The 22,423-nt window shown below is 48.4% G+C and overlaps 1 long non-coding RNA gene across 4 annotated transcripts in view; it reads left to right on the forward strand.

Annotated features, from left to right (window-relative positions):
• The window catches only part of LOC110260338 (uncharacterized), a 77,061-nt gene that overhangs the window by 49,505 nt on the left and 5,133 nt on the right, over nucleotides 1-22,423 (forward strand). For 2 of the 4 annotated variants that reach the window (XR_014844431.1, XR_002343471.2), the window contains exon 2: nucleotides 20,330-20,402. This is a non-coding gene — a long non-coding RNA (uncharacterized LOC110260338). Of the gene's footprint in view, nucleotides 1-12,911; nucleotides 14,641-20,329; nucleotides 20,403-22,423 lie in introns of all 4 variants that reach the window. The other 2 variants (XR_014844432.1, XR_014844430.1) reach the window with 2 other exon arrangements.

Below are 22,423 nucleotides of genomic sequence, written 5' to 3' on the forward strand. Positions count from 1 at the left end.
GCCTTCCTTCCAACCCCAACTCCCAACTGGCTCCTAGAAAAATCATTTCTCTCAGAGCCCGCAGGATGCTGAAGATGCTTCAAGGGAACGTACCCTAAAGAAAATCCTGAGAGTTCCCATCGTGGCTCAGTGGTTAACGAATCTGACTAGGAACCATGAGTTTGCGGGTTCAATCCCTGGCCTTGCTCAGTGGGTTGGGGATCCGGCATTGCCGTGAGCTGTGGTGTAGGTTGCAGACGAGGCTCGGATCCCAAGTTGCTGTGGCTCTGGTGTAGGCCGGTGGCTACAGCTCTGATTGGACCCCTAGCCTGGGAACCTCCATATGCCCGAGAAATGGCAAAAAGACAAAAAAAAGAAAAAAAAAGAAAATCCTAACGAGAGGATCAGAAGACAAAAGAATGGCAGGATAAATGTCTGAACTGGAAAATCTGACATCAAGCCATGTGATGGGGCTGCTGTGACTTCTGTTTTAAAATGGTCACTGCTGAGGTGTTCTTGCTCTGGCACCCCAGGCTTGGTGGTGACTCTGGGGCACTGGGACACAGGTTGGATCCCTGACTTGGAAACAGTGGGTTAAAGATCTGGCATTGGCACTGCTGCTGAATAGGTTGCAGCTGTGGTTCAGATCTGATCCCTGGCCTGGGATCTGATCCACATGCCATGCAGCGTCCAAAAAAGAAAAAAACCAGCTTGTTGCTGAGAAGTGACTCAGGGAGGTAACGGAGAGCAGAGAGAGAAAGAGGTACATCCAGCCGGGATCTGGTTTGTTGTCATGTTGCTCCCTTTTCTTTTCTTTTTTTTTTTTTTTTTTTTTTTGTCTTTTTGCCTTTTCTAGGGCTGCACCTGCAGCATATGGAGGTTCCCAGGCTAGGGGTTGAATCAGAGATGCAGCTGCCAGCCTACACCAGAGCCACAGCAACTTGGGATCCAAGCCGTGTCTGCGACCTACACCACAGCTCAAGGCAACGCCGGATCCTTAACCCACTGAGCAAGACCAGGGATTGAACCCACAACCTCATGGTTCCTAGTCAGATTTGTTAACCTCTGCGCCATGACGGGAACTCCTGTTACTCCCTTTTCTGCATAAATCCAGGTATATGTTACTTAAAGTCTCCAACATCAGGCTAACAAGAGTTTCTGAAAGAAAGAAGAATTAAACCAGAAGAGAGGCGATGATGTAAAAAATGGTACAAGAAAATTTCCCCAAACTTAAGCACCTGTTATTTTTTTTTAAATTGAGGTATAGTTGATTTATAATGTTGTGCCAATTTCTGCTGTACAGAAAAGTGACTCAGTCACATTCTTTTTAAGAAAATATATTCTGGGAGTTCCTGTTGTGGTGCAGCAATGAGGTCCTTCTGACTAGGAACCATGAGGTTGAGGGTTCGATCCCTGGCTTTGTTCAGTGGGTTAAGGATCTGGCGTTGTTGTGAGCTGTGGTGTAGGTCACAGACATGGCTCAGATGTGATGTGGCTGTGACTGTGGCATAGGCTGGCAGCCACAGCTCTGATTTGACCACTAGCCCAGGAACCTCCATATGCCATGGGTGTGGCCCTAAAAAGCAAAAATTAAATACATAAATAAATATAAAAGCCACTAAGTTTGGGGTGACTTATTAAAATTAAATATATATATTCTTTTCCTCTGTGGTCTATCCCAGGAGATTGGATATAGTTCCCTGTGCTATACAGCAGGACCTTACTGCTTTTCCATTCTAAATGTAACAGTTTGCATCTACTAACCCCAAACTCCCAGTCCATCCCACTCCCTCCCCTGCCGCCCCTTGGCAGCCACAGATCTGCTCTCTGTGTCTGTGTGTCTCTTTCTGTTCTATAGATAGATTCATTTGTGCCATATTTTAGATTCCAGATATAAGTGATATCATATGGTGTTCGCCTTTCTCTTTCTGACTTGCTTCACTTAGTATGAGAGTCTCTAGTTTCATCTATGTTGCTGGGAATGGCATGATTTTGTTCCTTTTATGGCTGAGTAGTATTCCATTGTGTGTATGTACCACATCTTCTGAATCCTTGAAGTACCTCTCTTCAGAATAAAAGAGCCCATGGAACATCTACCACAATGAATGAATAAAATCCATACCAATGCACTTTATTGTTAAACTTCAGAACACAGCAGATAAGGAGAAGATTCCTATATTCTCCTGGCGAGAAAAAGAGGTCCATGCAAAAGTTCAAGAATCAGAAAGTTATCGGCCATTTCAATAGCAACACTAACAGCTAGAATACAATGAAGAAATGTCTTCATTTCTTAGAGGGAAAATTATTCGCAGTCTAGGTTTCTCTATCCAGCTCCACTATGAATCAAATATGAGACTAGAATGATTCTTTTTTTTTTTTTTTTTTTTGGTCTTTTTGTCTTTTCTAGGGCTGCACCTGCAGCATATGGAGGTTCCTGGGCTAGGGGTCTAATTGGAGCTGTAGCTGCCGGCCTATGCCACAGCCATACCAATGCAGGATCCTTAACTCACTGAGCAAGGCCAGGGATCAAACCTGCAGGCTAATGGTTCCTAGTTGGATTCATTAACCACTGAGCCACAATGGGAACTCTGAATGATCCATTTTGGGACATTAATGGATTTAAAAATCACACATATTCTTTTGAAGGAAGGTGCTGGAGCATGCACTCCAGAAAAAGGATTAAATTAAAAAGAAAAAAAAAATTGGTATTTAGGAGAGCATTGAAAGGAAGTCTTAGAAGAACAACGGTGTCGCAGTCCTGGAGAGCAAGTCGTCCAGTTGGAAAAGAATACAGAGGAATTTCCTTAGGATTTAGCTGGGAAAAAATGGAAGAGGTGTGCTTGAGGATATGAAAAGTATTGCCAGGAATTTGGTATAATTGTTCGAGGATTTAGTTAAAGGAGGTAATATGGACATAGACCAATTTTTAAATTTTTTACTTTTTCCCGCACATCTTCAGCATATGAAAGGTCTCAAGCCAAGAATAATATCCAAGCTGCAGCTGCCACCTACACCACAAGCTATGGCAACACCAGGTCCTTAACTCATTGCACCATAGCGGAAACTCCAGACCAAAACATTTTTGAAGGCAATAAACTCCAGGGGGACATTTTTTTAACGTGACAGGAAATGTAAAACTAAGCAGGACGCAGACACGCCTACTGTATTCTAGGCTTTCTTCTGAAAGCTCCATGAGTCCATGAACAATTTCTGTTTTATTCATCATTGTATTCTTAGTCCAGAGTGCAGTGCCTCGCACATAACGTGAACTAAAAAAAATATTTGAATGTGCTAGAAAAGTGCTAGGTTCTAGGAAAAATTAAAGGCAGGTAGACATAGTCCCTGCTATCTAGAAGGTCATAATCGAAAACAAGAACTCCTCAAATGTCCAAGCTCAGTGTCCTGCTTTATTGGATTTTGTGGGTCATGAAGAGAATGGAATGTGAACTTTAAGTTTTCTGTGAGTTCTTCTGGCGCAAGAAAATTGTCCTAATGTGACCAGGGCTACCTGTTTGAGCCTCAGGAGGCCTACTTAGCTGGTTGCTTTACTCCTCTCTGGCTGCTCTTTCTTTGTTTGAATATTAAAAAGTTGTCTTCATGATATATAAAGAATACTCAAGGAGCTCCCATCATGGATCAGTGGTTAACGAACCTGGCTAATATCCATGAGGATGCAGGTTCGATCCCCGGCCTTGCTTGTGGGTTAAGGATCCAGCATTGCCAGCAGCTGTGGTGTAGCGTCCAGATGCAGCTCGGATCTCATGTTGCTGTGGCTCTGGTGTAGGCCGGCAGCTACAGCTCCGATTGGACCCTGAGCCTGGGAACCTCCATATGCCGCAGGTGTGGCCCTAAAAAGCAAACACAAAAATAAAAAAGAGAGAAAGAAAATAAATTAATAAAAATATTTTTAAACACTATTGTAATCAATTAAATAAAAAACTTATTTTAAAATTAGCTTTACCTTTTATATTTTTTCAAGTATAAAGGGACTTTGTACTTGAGAAATAAGTGAGCAAATGTCTGGCGGGGAAGCGGCTGCTTGGTACTTGGCCCCTGTTGGTTGTGGCGGCAGTAAGAGTAATGGTAACAGTAGCTGTTATAGTCATTATTGCTGTTGTAACAGTATTTCATGTGCATTGTTTTATTTGACCTTCACAGTGGTCCCTGCTGGGCCAAGGGCAGAGATCAAAAGCCCCATTTTATGGTGAGAACTTGAAGGGTTAGAGAGGGTGCCTGCTTTGCCAAGATCTTGCGGTTTGAAGGTGCCAGTCTTCCAGCTCTGATCGCCTGGCCTAGAGAACTGGGGAAGGCGGCTGTATTAGTCCCCTCAGGCTGCTGTAACAAAATACCACACCGTGTGGCTTCAACAACAAACACTCATTTCTCATAGTTCTGGAGGCCGGAAGTTCAAAAACAAGGTGCCTGCAGATTCGGTGTCTGGGGAAAAGGGGTTCTTTTCCTGACCTGCAGGCAGCCGCTTTCTTACCGTGTCCTCACATGGTGGCAAGAGAGAGAGCCCAGGTCACTGGATGGTCAGACCACCCAAGATGGCTCTTCTCTTGCTCTCCGGACCTCCCCTGCTCCTGCGAGTGGGTGTAGTGCTTGCTTCACCTACACCTATTCATAAGACTGACCTTCGGACATACCTGCCCAGGCCCCAGCTCGCAACTGTTCTTATTAAAAGACTGGCAAAGGGCACCCCATCTACAGGTGAGCCCACCTGATGTCAGTTCCCCCCAATGACTGGCTGTCTCCCCCCACCCTCTGGGAGCAAATCCTGTGCCATGTCCTGCCTGCCCTCTGCCACACAGAGTGGGGTGTCGCTCCAGGACCTTATTTCAGACACGTAAGCTCCTCCTACTTGTTAAACATTGATGTTTCTGTTGCTGACTCTGGGCTCTTAGGTTCTGAAGCTGAGAAGCACAAGCCTTGCAGGCCTGGGAGGTGCAGCCCAAAAGGCACAAATCTCATGGCGGGGACCCCACCCTCATGACCTCATCTAAACCCAGTTACCTCCCAAAGACCCCACCCCCAGAGGCCATCACATTGGAGGCTAGGGCTTCAATATATGAATTTGAGAAAGACACAAACATTCAGTCCACAGCAGGAGCCTCATCAGTATTGAGGGATGGTTTGACATCCAGAGAGAGTGCACTGCAGAGGTGACTGATCCCTCAGGGCCCCACAGCCAGATGAGCGTCATCCTGGGAGTGACCTGTCTCCTGCATGGGACTTGAGCAAGGAAAGCCACCTGCTTTGGAAACCAGTCAGGCAGGGCTGGGAGTCCCCCTGGTGAGAACTCTATCTTCATAAAGAAGCCCCTTCCCCTCGGGCTGCTCTGGGAGGTGGTCCAGGCCCCAAGGCGAGGCTGCTGTAACAGCCAGGTTCCTGGGGCAGCTTGGCCCTGCATCCAGGGAGGACACTGCCCTGGGGGCAGGAGCCCCGGGCCCTGTGTGGCTCTCTCTCTGACTCCAGTGCCTCTCCCTTAAAACAGGGGCTGGACTTGCTGAACCCCTGTGCCTGAGATCCTGGGGCCTGCAGCTGTGCAAGGACCCCTGTAAGCAGCAGATCAAGGGCAGGGCTGGGGTCGCACGACAAAGAGAAGATGCCGCCCAAGGGGGTAGCAGAGGGAATGCCGTGTCATCTGATCCATAGCTGATTAAGCCTTTGAAAATGCGCTCTGGGGGACATGTCCGTGAAAGACGTCACTGAGGTGGGGGAAGAATGTGGCCTGTTGTCTGGGCCCAGGACACAAAGGCCTGTCTGTGTGCACGTGGGCACTCCCGACCCAGGCTGGATCAGCTGCTCTTGTTTCCTCCTTCGCCATCACAATACAACTACAGAGCTACAGTCGCGGCCCTTCTACCCCGGCCCAGGGGGCGGGGCCCTGGGATCGCTGCCCACTGGGTGCCCGCTGAGCACAGCCAGTAACACCAGCCTCCCGGCCCAGTTGGCTCTCGGCACGTCTAGGATTTCAATCGCCTGCTCCTCCCTGCCCTCGTTCGCTGCCCTCTCTCGTCTTCTCTTTCTGTCACCCTCCCTGGCACACGTGTGAGTGGCAGATCCAGGGTGATCTGGACCCAGCTGATGGCCGGGGAGCCAAGCCTGGACGCTGGAGAGATAACCAGCTGGGCAGGGGCCAGCCGTGGCTCAGGGTCACTCTAGGAATGCTTTCCTTGGGCAGTGGAGAGGGCGCTGCCCTGGGCCCCCACCCCCGATCCCTGGGAAACCAGGTGAGGACCGTTCTCTCCCAGACGGGGCCCCTGCCAACACCCAGCGAGGAGCCAGTACAGCATCGAGCAGTAGTGACCGTGGACCCCGACGGTCTGGCTCGCAGTAGCCTGGGCGAGGTGGTGAACCTCTGTTGAGTCTTGTTGCCTCATTTATGTAGAATGAAGACTGTGGTTCTTACACTGTGGGTTATGGAGAACATCGGAGGCGTCAGGCAGCACTTAGCATGGGGTGGACATGTCATCAAGCACTGAAGTGTGCGCACGCACACCCACGCACACACACACACATGCACACACGAGCTGCTCCACATCATGCATTCACTCAGGTAGGGCGTGCCTTCTGTGTGCCAGACACTGTGCTAGGCACTTGGGACACACTGGGACACCAAAGAGACAAATCTCTCCCCGAGTAAGAGGGCGACTTCTCATGGGAGGCTGGCAAACAAGAATCAATAAAGGTAATAATTCAGGAAAGTCAGCGGTATGTTAGAAAGTGATCAGCGCCAGGAAGGGAAAGAGCCGTGTAAGGAACTCAAGCTACGAGTGGAGGGACGGGTTCGCTTTGTAGCGGGTGGTGAGGAGAGGACGTTTTTGGTAAAGACTTGAGGGAGGGGAGGAAGAATGTTCCAGGCAGAGGGAACAGCTCTGTGAGGCCCCTGAGGTGGAGGCGCCCCCGTGAGTCTGCAGAGCGGGAGGTGGGCCGGGCTGGGGGGAGAGTACAGGGGGCAGATGGCCTGGGCCTTTGTGCTGGTTTGTGAGGGTCGCAAAGCTGGCAGGCTTAATCCACAGCCATGTATGGAGTTCTAGAGGCCGGAGGTCTGCAAGGCAGGTGTCAGCAGGGCCAGGCTCCCATGTCATTCTCCTGGTTTTTGTATCGGTGCCCAAACTTCCCCTCGCCATTAGGGCCTAGCCTGATGCCCTGCTTTTTGGCTGGCCTCCGCAAAGACCCTGTCTCCAAATAAGGCCACGTGCTGACGTGCTGGGGGCTAGGACTCCAACTTACCTTTTTTGAGGGACACAGCCTACCCAGACCAGCCCCTCAGGCCGCTGTAAATGCCTCAGCTTTTTCTCTGAGAGCTAGGGGAGCATTTGAGGGTCTGAAGCCAAGAAGGCAGGACAGGCTGTGACTTACATGTGACACGGATGACCAGTCTCTCTAGGGGCTCTCTCATGCTCGGTTATCCCCGGCCCCCCGCCTCACACTCCTGGCTGCTGCTTCCAGCCCTGCCACAGGCCAAAGTCCGCCTGGGCCCAGCTCACTGGGCATGAATCTAGGAAGAAGCGCCCAGGAAGGACCTGGACACTCCTGGGGGGCAGCCTCCCTACCCCCACCCCTGCCACCTGGTTATTCTCCACCACAGGGTCGCTTGAAGCTCTATGGGTCCATCAGCACTGGAAAATTTTAAGAGGACCTCAGTGCAGTGGGAGGGAATTTCTTCCTTTTTTTTTTTGTTCTTTTTTGGGCTGCACCTGCAGCATATGGAGGTTCCCAGGCTAGGGGTTGAATTGGAGATGCAACTGCCCGCTTATGCCATAGCGACAGCAATGCAGGATCCGAACCACATCTGTGACCTACACCACAGCTCACAGCAATGCCAGATCCTTGACCCACTGAGCAGGGCCAGGGATCAAACCCACATCCTCATGGATACTTGTCGGGTTCTTAATGTGCGGAACCACAACAGGAACTCCAGGAATTCCTTTTTTTTTTTTTTTTTTTTTTTTTTTAATTTCTAAACTGTTGCTCCTCCAGAGCAGAGAACAGTCCCCAAGAAGACCCTTGGGCCAGCCCGCACCCCTTCTTCTCACCTCACTCTCCCCTCCTGGGCCAAGTCCTCAGATCCGCCCCCTCCCCAAGCACTGCGTGACTGATCTCCAATCAGTGGATTCAGTGGGCTGACTGCTCCATTCACGGTCTTTGCAGGGTGGAGCCTATAGCTGGGGAGCTTGAAAACACACACACGCACATAGACACACCCTCACATACTCACACTCACACATTGATTTCCTTAGAAGGAATGAGATTGTTCAGGGAAAATGCATCTTTGACCCGCAGAGGGAAGAGGTGTCTTTCACTTCTCGTACTGCCATGCAAACTGCAAGCCTGTTCCTGCCCACAGCAGAGCTGGCCCATCACCCAATCCAGCTCACCTATCAAGAGAAGGACTGGCATTTGTGTAGCAAACACACAGATTGCAAGTCACACAGCCGTGAGAGGAAAAGTGTTTCCTGGGCTTGTTGGAGTGATCCAGGAGAGCCCTGCCTCCCCGCCAGCACCTGGCATCATTTGGGTGGTAAAAAATTGATCTTCCTCTTCCCAGCTCCCCTTTCAAATTATTCCCTTTGGCTTACAGACGAGTCCTTCCTTGTTCTGCATTTCTGGAGGCAACCCTGTCTTTCTCCCTCCAAGGTTGGCATCTCCTGTTGATGTGCCAGCCTAGGAAAGCCGAGCCCAGCTCCGGGGTGAGGCCACCCCTAGGCCCACCTATGGTCCCTGGGGCTTCTGTCCCCTGGGAGGTGAGGGTGCAGAAGGAAGGTGTGGTTCCTGCCAAGGTTTTTGCTTTATCTCCCCAGACCCCCTTTTGTGGTTTCCTGAAGGTCTGAGGTTATTTGCCTGGGTGATAGGATCCCGCTTGTCATTCTGAGGGCAGGTCCCAGGAAGATGGACCTCCCGCTCCAACACTGCCCCCAGGGCTCTGTCACCAGTGCTCTCTTAGTCCTGGGTGCCCCTCCAAGCTCAGGGCCATTTCATAAGCCAACACCATCCAGGATGGCTTGGGCCTCCTTGTTGTGGGTCAAGCCACACAGGCCTTCTAGAAACACGGCCCGTGTTCTGACCTGGTAATAGCCACAGAATGGATATTTCAAGGGGGGTATTTGGGGCCATTGTGTTAGTGCAGGTCCTCTGAGAAGCAGATGGTAAGACGTGATTAAATTGCAAGGAGCAGGAATTCCCTGGTAGCCTAGCAGTTAAGGACTTCGGTGTTGTCATCGCTGTGGTGTGGGTTCAGACCTGGGCCCGGGAAATTTGCATACCACAGGCACAGCCAAAAAATTTTAAAAGTTGCAAGAATTGTACCAGGGGAACTGTGTGGGTAGAATAAAATGGATAGGGAGTCAGCAAATGCTGGAAGGCTATCCCACTCTGCATGCCTGACCCCAAGGGAAAGAGAGAAAGAAGAGTGGGAAAGTCTTGGACAACCCTGCCGGCTAAGGAAGGTTCAACCCTGCCGGCTAAGGAAGGTTCAGCAAGGCCAAAGTCAGCCGTCAGAGGAGTCTGGGTATCCCAGGACTGGGTGTGTCTTTGTATTCCCGTGTGCCTGGTCACTCCCCAGGAACGGCCTGCGGGAAGGGCGATTTGGTACAAATGTAGCTGTAGGTTTCAGACACAGCACTGGGACCCTTGGTTAATTATGGCCCAGTAATTGGAAGTCTGCAAGCTACACTCTGAGGGTTGGCCCCAGACACAGCCTCTATAGATGGGCTCATAAGCCCGGACTCTGGCATGGCCAGGACCTTCCCAGGAGCTCCACATCAGGTGTATGTGAGTGTCAGACTCAACTTCTAGGGTCACCACGCTATCCAGAGGTCTCACCAAACACACAGCACACACGATTCTCAAAGGGCAGCCTATTGGTCACTTATAGCAGAATCATCAGGAACGTTAGTTTAAGGCACAGATCTCTGGACTCCATTCAGTCCTACCCCAACGCCTAGGAACTGGCATTGAACCAACAACACATGTCTAACCGCCCCCCATACATGATTCTTTTGCCTTCTAAATTTTGAATGTCACTTTCTCCCACCATGAGCAGGTGACTGATGCTTGGTCCCCCATGTCTTGGTCAGTCCCAATTTTTAACACTTTGAGCTGTTCCCTGAGACTGTGTCTACATATCAGAACTTGGGTCTCCGGGTCTGGATTCGAAATGATGGGTGAGGACCACAGCTTTCTGAGCTCTGGAAGCGCTGGGAGACCTGTGCCTTCTGGCCTAGCCACGCACAGGTGCCTACGCCACGCACAGGTGCCTACACATCACCTTTCCCCAAACAACATACCAAGGAGAGAATATCTCGGGACCTCCAAGCTTAGAATTTCAGTTTCTTACTTTCTCCCTCTGTACACCCTACAGCACTAGGTCTTTTTGGTCTTGGGAAAGTCTCCTCCTTATAAGGGTACTGGGATTCTATACCTCCCAACAGGTCTTTTTCTCCTAATTTCTCCAAGGAAAAGTGTGCTTTGGGGACCATTCCTTTTATCCCTAGCCTTCTTCTCCTTCTTCTTCCTCTCCCTCCCCTCTCCCTCCCCCTCTCCCTCGTCCTTCACTATGTGATTCCATTAATAACCAGTTCAAAAACAGACAAAATGAATTCATAGCATTAGAAACTTAAATAATGGTTATTCTTTGGGAAAGAGAGTGGCTGGAAGTTCTCATGAGGAAAATTTATGGCTCTGTGTCTTCTTTTTATGGAAATGTAGCAAGTTGTATACTTTCGGTCTCTATACTTTTATTTATTTATTTTTTTTGTCTTTTTGCCTTTTCTAGAGCCGCTTCCACGGCATATGGAGATTCCCAGGCTAGGGGTAAAATCAGAGCCATAGCCACTGGCCTACGCCACAGCCACAGCAACGCGGGATCTGAGCCGAGTCTGCAGCCTACACCACAGCTCATGGCAACCCTGGATCCTTAACCCACTGAGCAAGGCCAGGCATCGAACCCGCAACCTCATGGTTCCTAGTCGGATTCGTTAACCACTGCACCACGACAGGAACTCCCCTATTCTTTATTTGATGCGTTTTTTCCTATAATTTTATTGTGAAGCTTCCCATGTCTTTTATTTTTATATTTTAATTATTATTTTTTAATTGATGATTTATAATGTGTTAGTTTCAGGTGTATAGCACAGTGGTTCATTTATACATATACCTTTTATCCCTCTTACACCTGCTGACTGCCAGAGTCCATGGGCTGGGCTTCCATGAGCTTTCCCCACCTGTCACCTGCCCTTCCTTCCTTCTCCCAGCACCGACTAGCTACTCAGGACTCAGGGATTTCTTGTCTTATCCCTGCTTATCTGCAGCACTCCTAGGGGGTCAAAGTGCATCCTGCAGCCCCACTCCTTGCAGCTGTGAGCACCTGGGAACATTCATGCCTTTGTCGGTCTCCTTATCTCTGTCCTTCTCCACCCTTTTGTGCCTTTGGGTTCATTCCAGCCCAGTTGCTTGGCTCTGCCCTGTTCCCAGCTAAACCCAGCCCATTCATTCTCTGGACGGATACTCGTAGTAGGATAAATGCTACCAAAAAAAAAAAAAAAAGTCAAATTATTTTTTAAAAAACCCCAATAATACCAAGTTCTAATGATGGTACTGAAAATCTGGTCTCTTTGTGGCCAGTTGTGGCGGATTGTTGTAATTCTTTAGGAACAGAATTTGGCAATTCAGATGAAGTACGGAGAGATTTAAGAGGGTTTATACACTTTGATGTAGGAATCTAACTTCTGGGAATTTAGCTAAAGAAAATAAACCTAAAGGGAAAAATGTGCAACATAGAGATTTATAATATGAATATGAAGAATTGAAAATAATAACAATGGCCTCAGTCACTGGGTTAAGGATCCGGTGTTGCCGTGAGCTGTGGTATAGGTCTCAGATGTGGCTTGGATCTAGTGTTGCTGTGGCTGTGGTGTAGGCTGGCAGCTGTAGCTCTGATTTGACCCCTAGCCTGGGAACCTCCACATGCCATGGGTGCGGCCCTAAAAAGCAAAAATAAATCAATACATTTTTAAAAAGGAGTGGGTCATTTCCTGAAGGAAGATGCTGTTATACTCATGTAAGAAAATTCTTTTTCCAGTCGTGCCCCCTTCCTTTCCCAACTTTTTGCCCCCAGCACATCTGACTTATGCTTATTCTGGGCATCGAGCTGCCCTTGACGTTGGTGGAGGGTCAGGGACAAATCCCTAGAGTTGGTGTCCTAAGGGAATGCCAGGATCCCTTATTTGTTTGACAAAGACCTTGGAGGTAGATGCCCTTCTTGGTCTTAAGGATCTATCTGTGAACTAGACCGGGTACATCTCTGCCCTCCCAGAGCCTCCCTTCCAGGGGAGAGAGGGCGACAACAAACACATGAGAAAGAGAGCCACTGCAGAGGGCGAAACAGTCATCAAGAGGAGAAAATGGGGTTTCGGTGAATCACATAACATGCCTAGTCGGGCACAAGGCCAGGACACAGCATCATACTTTTCTGCCCCCCAGTTCACGTTCCTAACTCTCTGCTCCCCGGGCTGTCCTGCACAGCGGCTCCTTCCATCACAACTGAACGAGGATTAGAGCTCGCCTCTGCCAAGCATTGTACACTCTTCCAAGCTATTTCTGGCACATCACCTCCTTTCACCTTGGGACACTATTATTTCCAGTTTCTCCTCCGAGGCTTGCCACGAAGGCAAAGGAAAATGGCAGGAGCAGATCGTCCAGCAGCAGAGCCAATTAAGCTTCCTGCAAATGTAGAACGATTAAATTCCCAGGACATGAAGGACCGAGAAACGCCTTGAGGTGGTCATGCGTAGAGCAAAACCTTGTGGGTCAGAATTTAAAGAGGAAAAGACCTTGCCTTTCTCCTCCGGTGACTCACAGAAATGAGACCTTATTCAGTCTCCTCGATGTTGAAAGAACGTACTGGTGGGATGTCTGGGTGTTTTCAGATGCTGTGGGAACAGGAAAGAATGGCAGCCAGACTCCAGCTTTCCCCACATCTCCAGGGAAATGACACCGTCCGCCCTGCAGAACAGTGCTTATTCCTTCAAGCTCCCAGTCTTAGCAACGAGGTCAGCACTTGTCTCTTTACAAAGTATGTTGATATACTTGATTGTGTCTGATGCCCGCACGAACCCCATTGGCAGGTTTTAATATTATTCTTGACTACAGATGAGGAAACCGAGGGCCCGAGAAGGCAACCGATTCAATGTGTTTCTATGGGGCCGGCAGGTGAGGTGGGCCTTGAAACTTCTGATGCCAAGTCGCCTGGTTCTGCTGTGCTGGTACTTGCTTTTGTGAAGGCTTTGAAAGGAAATCTCTCTAAAATATATGTATGCGCCTGTCCCCCCCCCCTTTTTTTTTGGCTGCACCTGCAGCATATGAAAATTTCCAGGCCAGGGATCCAAACTGTGCCACAACTGTGACAACACCAGTCCTTAACCCACTGAGCCACCAGGGAACTCCTACTTCCCTGCTTTTCAAAGCAGAGGACACTGGGGGTGGAGAGCTTGTGCTGTGGTGTTAACATTTTCTTGATGAATAAAGGTACCTTGGCGAAAGCAGGCCTTTCTGTTCTGCCCAGCAATGTGCCTGTTTTATCTGTTTGTCTTACTCTGCCTTTTGATATCATTGGGCATGCTCATATTGCAGTCCTTGTCTTCTCTCTCTCTCTCTTTTTTTTTTTTTTTTTTTGTCTTTTTGTCTTTTTAGGGCCGCATCCATGGCATATGGAGGTTCCCAGGCTAGAGGTCTAATGGGAGCTGTAGCCGCCGGCCTATGCCAGAGCCACAGCAACACGGGATCTGAGCCGTGTCTGCAACCTACACCACAGCTCACGGCAAAGCTAGGTCCTTAACCCACTGAGCAAGGGCAGGGACCGAACCCGCAACCTCCTAATCAGATTCGTTTTTGCTATGCCTCGACGGGAACTCTGTCTTCTCTTTTGTGCTTTGAAGCTTCCAATCAGAAGTTGAGCTTATTACAAACTGTAGGCAAATCCAGTGGGAGTGTAAATCGATACCACCCTTCTGAGGGGCAATTATGCAATGGGTTTAAGAGGCTTTAAAAATGTTCCTAACTTTTGATCCTTTCTAGGAATGTATCCTAAGAAAATATTCAGGAATGTGCAAAAATATTTCTGTACAGATTACATCTCATCATATCACTTACACATTTACAAATCGAAAGTAGCCAATATAAGGAACATTGAGGCATTGATTACATAAAATACATTAAGCCTATGTGATAGACTATTATATATACAAGGCATTGATATTGCAAAAAAATTATGGCGTTGTGATATGGTCATAATGTGTTGAGCATGCTGTAAGACATCATGCAGATTCGGATGGCGATCTTGGAAAAAAGTCATAAACAGAACAACAGCAGAATATATACCAACAGTTTCCAGGAGTTATTTCTGGGTGTGGGTTTTAGATTTTTTTTTTTTTCCCAAGCTCATTTTATTTATCTATTGCTTTTTAGGGCTGTACCCGCGGCATGGGGAGGTGCCTAGGCTAGGAGTCGAATCGGAGCTGTGGCTGCTGGCCTTTGCCACAGCCACAGCAACGCGGGATCCGAGCTGCATCTGTGACCCACACCACCGTCACGGCAATGCCAGATCCTCAACCCACTGAGCAAGGCCAGGGATTGAACCTGCGTCCTCATGGATCCTAGGTGGGTTTGTTACAGCTGAGGCACGACGGGCACTCCTAGATGGTTTTTATATCTTTCCTTATGCTTTTCTTATTTTCTACATGGATTATGCATTGCTTTTAAAATAAAACACTTAAATAGTATTTTAGCCTGCAATGTTGGCTCCACGTTAAATACCCATGGCGGCTCTGAGTAAGGGCCAGGCTTGTGGGTATATTAGACATGACTGATTTCATGAGGCAGCGAAGTTTCTGCGGATTTCTGAACTGGGGACTGGGTTATGAAGGTTTCAGGAAAGCTGTTATGGAAAAAGAAACTCTGCTCAAGTATTTTATTTTTCATCTCCTAATAGAAAGAGAGAAGGCAGGAGGGAGGGAGGGGCCGTATAGGTACAATAGGATGCCCCCCAGGGGCGGCTGGGCCGGAAGAGCCCTCGGGAAGCCAGGGGGAGGCGGGGAGGGGAGTGAGCAGATCGCCTGGGCGGGAAGGTGTTTCCTTCTGCTCCCCCGTAGGAAGGCCAGCCTCCTGCTGAAACTCTGCTCAGACCAGTGAACCCCGCACAGCCGCGCCCCTGGTTGTGAGACCATCTGTGCGGAGCCTGACCTGGGCGTACATGCACCAGGGCACCTCGTGGGAGAGTACGGCCCTGCCTCGTACCAGCTGGGAAGGCACCTGCCCCTGCCCACTGCCCTTCACGAAGCTGGGTTCACAGCTGCCGAGGCAGCTGGCCCTGTACTTGCGCTGTGCTGTTGGCTGAACCGCCCAGGCCCAGTCAGGGCAGGAGCGTGGGTGGTGCACGAGGTGCATGTGCAGGCGGGGGCCCCAGAGGCTGAGACCTCTGACATCGGGATGAGAGCTCCAAGTCCCCGAGCAGCCCTGTTACTGATAACACACTTGGATTATGGGTGGCGACATGCTTATCAGAATGCTAAGTGCACGTGGGATCACCTCAGGCTACCACCCCATACCTGCCTCTTCCCACCCAATATGCTTACATTTAGGGCCCTCGTAGTCCTCACCCAGCATCCCTTAGGTTGGTGGGTCAGAGGAATGCCGCCTCTCCCCATCCCCCCTCCCCTTCTGCAGCGCAACTCCTAGGTGCCATCCTTGGGAGAGAACACCCGCCCTGCCTTGTCCCATGGGCTCCTGGCAGCTCCATGTCCTGGAATGAGTCCATCAATGGTGGGGGCTTCCCTGTGCTGAGAACCTGCAGCGTCAAGACAAGCCTCTGCTTCCTGGGTGGGTCGGCAGGTGCACACTCATGTCCACCCACCCCAGCCTCCTCAGCTTCCCAAGAAGGGTTGGGGTAGTGGAGGGATGGACCCTAGGCTTACTTCAACCTAAATGAGCCGAGAAGAGAACTGTGATCAGGTTTAGTGGCCAGTAGTAGTAAAAGTTGGTGTGCTTTGCAGTAACCCCAAACACATCTTCTAAGAAAACGAGATGCCTTTAATTCATTCATTTTTTAAAACCAATTTTCATTCATTCACCAAATTGCTAGGAGAAATGGAGATTAAATAATAAAAGATTCAGGAGTTCCCACTGTGACTCAGCAGTAATGACCTGACTAGTATCTATGAAGATGTGGGTTTGATTGCTGGCCCTGCTCAGTGGGTTAAGGATTCAGAGTTTCCATGAAATGTGGTGTAGGTTGCAGATGTGGCCATCTGGCGTGGCTGTGGCTGTGGCTGTGGCTGTGGCCAGCAGCTGCAGCTCTGATTTGACCCTTAGCCAGGCAACTTCCATGTGCTGTGTGTGCAGACCTAAAAAGAAAAAATATAAATATAAATATATTAAAAAAGTAAAAGATTCAGCAAAGATTTACTCCTTGGCATATACCCAAGACAATTGAAAGCACAGGTCCACACAAAAACTTGTACATGAGTGTTCATAGCAGCATAATTCATCAAGTTGTAACAACCCAGCTGTCCTACGAGTGTTGGATGGATAAATAAAATGTGGTATACCCATACTGGAATAATATTGGGCCCCTCAAAAAGAATGAGGTATTGATAATTCTACAGAATGGATGAACCTCAAAGACATTATGCTAAGTGAAAGAAACCAGACACGAGAGGTCTCATTTTGTGATTCTACCTGCATACAATGCCCAGAATAGGCGAATCTCTATAGATTTCTATAGATGGAAAGTAGACTAGTGGTTGCATAGGGTTGAGGAGGCAATCGGAAGGGCCAGGAAGTGATAGCTAAGGGGAGCAGAATTTCTTTGGGGGGGGTGATAAAAATGTTCTAAACTTAATTATGGGGTAGGGGTGAATGGGGTTCTACCTCTGAGACCTCAGCTCCAGGTTGTGGGGCGGGGGTGGGGGGGAGTAGGAGCATCTCTCAGTTGGCTGGGCTCTGCCCTCATTGTTCCCTTTGGTGGTCCCACGGGGTGGCCTGACTCCAAGCAGGCTTGTTGCAGTGGCTGTTAGACCACAACAAAGCCTTAGTCTCTGCACACAAAGGCTAAAGCATGAGATCAGACCACACGCAGGGTCTGATTCCTCTAACTGCTGGAAAACCAGGCTACAACAGGCATTCACTCCTCCCTTGGCAGAGTCCTTGAAGGATGGTTCTAGAGGCAAAGACAGATAGAGCGACCCGATAGGATACCTCTCTGCTCCACAGCTACATAGGGTCCGGCAGGTTGATACCTGGGCTGCCCATCACAATCCAGCCCCAGCCTCCCTTTCTCTGGCACTGTCATTCCAAGGAACTCACCCTTCCTCCAAACACCCCTGTATTTTCTAGCCTTCATCCATTTGTTCTTACTGATTCCTCTGGCCTGGTGCCCCTTTTCCATCATTCTCTGTTAAAATCCCACTCCTCCTTCAAGATCTGGACCAAATGCAGTTCCCTCCACCTGCCATGTGTCCCCACACTGTTTGCGTCCCTCCTGCCATCCAGCATCGGACTGTATCTCCCCCTCCTCTATGATGCCACCCCACCCTGTGATCCTCTGTGGTGGGGTGACAGCAGCACCCCATCTGCCTGTGGTGGACATTTCAGGAAGGTGATCTCCTTGAGAGAAGTGACTCTAGATGATGCCACTTTCTACCCTCCCTGGTGCCCAATGCCATGTCTTGTCCCCAGTATGCCCTCAGGAAACGTCTGCTGGATTATGGCATGGCATTTTTCTCACCAGATGGGCTGTGTTCTGCAGAAACTCACTGTGCAGGGATTCACCATTCATGAGTCTAAAACTCAGAGAACTGATTTCACAGATGGAATCTGTCTGCAGAATTTTCCACTCCCTCAGCCGATGTGTGCATGTAGGGCCATGTTCGGTGGTCACTTCTGCAGGTCTGTATTCTCTGTACCTTCCCTCAGATCAGTGAGTACATTGCAGAATGCCAGCAGCTTCTGCAGAGCATCCTGGGAACAGGGTTTGTGCACCACCGAGGGTGCTGTAAGGACTGGGGAGGGAGTTGTTGAGCTGAGAGATGTTCGGTTCATTCCGTTCTGTTCAGTTAAGCCATCGTGATATTTCTTCTTTAGACCTTTTCTGCTTTTGTGCCAAACATAAAAATATTCCAACTATTTGCATCCATATTGGTGAGTTTCAGAGAGCAACACCACGAATCTTTTAGCAGAAAACTGTTGTTTTTCCCTCGGTGTAATTTTCAAAGGTCTGTTGTCCTTTTGCACAGAATTTTATTAGGCGTTGGTGCCAATTTGTTTTCCAGAGGCGCACATCTCCACATTTATAATGAAAGGCAAGCAAAAAAGGACTTCTTGGCCTTGGCCGGATGCCAAGTGATAGCTAATTTTTGCAGCAGGGAAGACAAAATAACAAGTCCCTGAATTGTAATTTGGGTTTCTCCTTCCATTCCCACACAAAAGGGTTTACATCACAAACTCCTGTCTTAATCATAATTATTGGTTAATGAAAGTAAGTCTCTATTTCAAAGGTATATTTTTTGGTTTTATTTATTTATTTATTGTCTTTTTAGGGCCGCACCCTCGGCATATGGAGGTTCCCAGGCTAGAGGTCTAATCGGAGCTACAGCTGCCCGCCTATGCCACAGCCACAGCCACAGCCACAGCCATTCAGGATCCAAGCTGCGTCTTCGACCTACACCACAGCTCATGGCAATGCCGGATCCTTAACCCACTGAGCGAGGCCAGGGATGGAACCCATGTCCTCATAGATACTCGTTGGATTCGTTATCACTGAGCCACAATGGGAACTCCAAAAGGTATATTTTTGGTTTTTGGATCTTAAAGGTCATCCTAGAATTGGTAAAGACTTGGGGGTTGTTACCTTTGATTAAGGCAAAGGACGCTAGTTAACTGAATTAGCCGTTCATTCAACCTAAAGAACTGGAAGAACGAACAGAAACCCGGTGGACTAATAGTTACTCTTTATGGTTGACACTGGCTGTCATCTAGTCTTTAGCCAGCACACAGAAATGATAAGTATGTCCACTTTGTAAGATTTATGCTTGCAGCTATATATTTGATACTTACTTAATTACTTACAGTCTCCCAAATAAGGAACGCCATTGTAACGTAAACTCTGTCAATCCTTTTGGAATCTTGTTTGCCTCCAAGAACAAATGAGGATAGTAACTAATTTATCATGTCAGGACAGAAACTTTATATAGCCTTAGAGCATGCCTCCTCTGTCCCCATCCCCTCATCTCTCTGGGTGGTTCTTGCTTGCTCAGACCTCTCGTCATACTGTGTAGACTCTACCTTGCACACGCATGCGCGCGCACACACGCAAACTATCTACACCCAGTCTTTCCTGCTCTTCTCCTCCTAACCAGGTTCTTCTCTGAAGGTGTCCGTTCTCTGTGGATTCTGATCTCTAATTCAGCCTTCAAGGCTACGAATGGTTTAATTTATTTCTCATCTCCCTAAGTCCCAAACCATATTTCTTCAAATCTAAGATGTCATTGATTACAAGATGCTCCAGCAGTTTGTGTGCCGTGAAGGAAAAACAGTCATAATTGCAAGATTCTAGAGATTTAAAGTTACATCCTGATTTTAAAGAGGTGTAAGTATGGCACCACCTGAGCCGTAGATGCAGCGACAAATGCTAATTGAATTTTGAAGGAAGCCTTCTTGAGGCAATGTCTTAGTGCCTCCCATGGTGGAGTGTCAGGCATCATGGTAGGTTGGTGGGGAGAAAGGTTGGAGTCGGATGGTACTTGTGTTGGCACATGAGTCACACCATGTCATAGGCTGCCTGTTCCAGGTACAGAGTGGCTATGAGTGGGAAGACCCAGTACATAACAACAAAATAAAACATAAAACAAACCATGAAGGAGTTCCCGTCGAGGCGCAGGGGAAACCAATCCGACTAGGAACCATGAGGTTTGGGGTTCGAGTCCCAGTGGGTTAAGGATCCGGCGTTGCCGTGAGCTGTGGTGTAGGTCGCAGTCACGGCCCGGGTCTGGTGTTGCTGTGGCTCTGATGCAGGCTGACAGCGTAGCTCCGATTTGACCCCTAGCCTGGGAAGCTCCATATGCCGCGGGTGTGAAAAGACGCAAAAAGACAAAACAAAAACAAAATTAAAAACCATGAAAATGCAGGGCTAGACCTGCCTGTAGGAAAGCCATAGGTGTTCTGCTGGGGAGACCTCATTGATGGCGGGCGGCAGGGAAAGCCCATCTATACAGAGCATTCTGAGCTCACAGTGATCTCTCTGTAGGCTTCTGGGTGAAGGCTGCAGACCTGAGTTCTCGTTTTTGCTTTGCAGCTCTCCAGCCCAGGAGTCCAGTGGTCTGGATCTACGGTTGCCCAACTCTGTCCTAAGTGCCAGAGCCTTTCAGGTGAGGGAAAAGAAAAGGAAGCTTGGATTTCAGTCAGAACAGCTCTACTTTTACGTGTCTTGAATATTAAATGCCACTCTTTCCTATTTTTAAAAAGAAGAGTCCTCTGATGAAAGAAAGCTTGCACATGATTGATAGAGATGAACCCTGCACTCTCATATGCTGCTAAAGCTCTCAGTTTATTATTTCAATCCAAGAAGCTTATAGAGAAATACTAAAATCTCACTCCTTGGCCAAGACAAGACGGCTGTCTTAGTCAGTTGGGGCTGCTATAACACAGTACCGTAAACTGGGTGGCTTATAAACAGCAGAGGTTTATTTCCTATAATTTTGGAGGCTGGAAGTTCAAGGTCAGGATGCCAGCCTGGTCTGGCTCCGGTGAGGCTTGCAGACTGCCATCTTCTCATACCCTCAGGTGGCAGGAAGAGGATGAGGGATCTCTCTGGGACCCCTTTTATAAGAACACTAACCCCACTCATGTGGGCTCCACCTACATGGCTTAATTACCTCTCAAGGACCCACCTCCAAATTCCATCACACTGGGAGCTGGGATTTCAGTATATGAATTGGGGTGAGGTGGACACAAACATTCAGTCTACAACAAGGACCAAGGCTAATTCATTGGAGAAGCTGTACCAACTGCTTTCTCCTCATTGTTCCCGCTGAGTCCTTCTTACCCTATAAGTGACCCCTTGGGAATCACTAAGGAAGTGGAATTGGGGTTCCCTGGTGGCTCAATGGGTTAAGGATCCAGCATGGTCACTGCTGTAGCTCAGGTGGCTGCTGTGGGGCAAGTTGGATTCCTGGCCCAGGAACTTCTTCTTTTTTTTTTTTTTTTTTTTTTTTTTTGTCTTTTTGCCATTTCTTAGGCCACTCCTGCAGCATATGGAGGTTCCCAGGCTAGGGGCCCAATCGGAGCTGTAGCCACTGGCCCACGCCACAGCCACAGCCATAGCATCGTGGGGATCCAAGCTGTGTCTGCAATCTACACCACAGCTCACAGCAACACCGGATCCCTAACCCACTGAGCAAAGCCAGGGATCGAACCCAAAACCTCATGGTTCCTAGTTGGATTCGTTAACCACTGAGCCACAATGGGAACGCCTGGCCCAGGAACTTCTGAATGCCATTGGTCATGGCCAAAAAAAGGAAAGTGGAATTGCTTACCTTGTGAGTTTCTCATTGCTGCTATAACATATTACTGTACATGTCATGGCTTAAAACAGTACCACTTATTATTTTACAGTTTATTGTTTCATTTTAAAATTTTACAGTTTTGTAGGCTAGAAATCTGACACAGGTTTATTTTTTTAACAGTTTATTATTTTACAGTTTTGTAGGCTGGAAATCTGACACAGGCCTCACTGGGCTAAAATTCAAGTATGGTCAGGGCTGCACTCCTTTCAGGAGGCTCTGGTGGAGAAATCATTTCCTTTTTTATTTTATTTTATTACTCAAATGAATTTATCACATCTGTAGTTGTATATGATCATCACAATCCAATTTCACAGGAGAGAAATCATTTCCTTACCAGGGCTGGATGCCCTCTGTATTCCTTGGCTTGTGGCCTCACCTTTCATTTTCAAAGCCAGCTAAGGTGAGTTGGGTACTTTTCACAATGTGTCGCTCTGATCCTTTTTTGTAGTCACAACTCACTCTGATTCTCTTCTGCTTCCTTATGTGTGTATTTGTTTTTTAGGGCTGTACCTGGGGCATATGGAAGTTCCCAGGCTAGGGGTCGATTCTGAGCTACAGCTGCCCACCTACACTACAGCCACAGGAACGCCGATCCGAGTTGTGTCTGTGACCTACACCATGGCTCACAGCAACACCGGATCTTTAACCCGCTGAGTGAGGCCAGGGACTGAACCCTCATTCTCATGGTTCCTAGTCGGATTTGTTGCCACTGAGGCACAACAGGAACTCCCCTATTCCACTTTAAAGGTTCCTGGTAATTGCGTTAAGCCCAGGATAAACATTTGGAAAATGCTCAGGTAAATACTAGCATATGCATCCAATTA

The sequence above is a fragment of the Sus scrofa genome, chromosome 4 (genome assembly GCF_054392235.1).
Source record: "Sus scrofa isolate SSC_HxYL_T2T_F1_AM1 chromosome 4, Sscrofa_HxYL_maternal_Yorkshire_Landrace_v2.0, whole genome shotgun sequence".
In the NCBI taxonomy this organism is placed as follows: Eukaryota; Metazoa; Chordata; class Mammalia; order Artiodactyla; family Suidae; genus Sus; species Sus scrofa.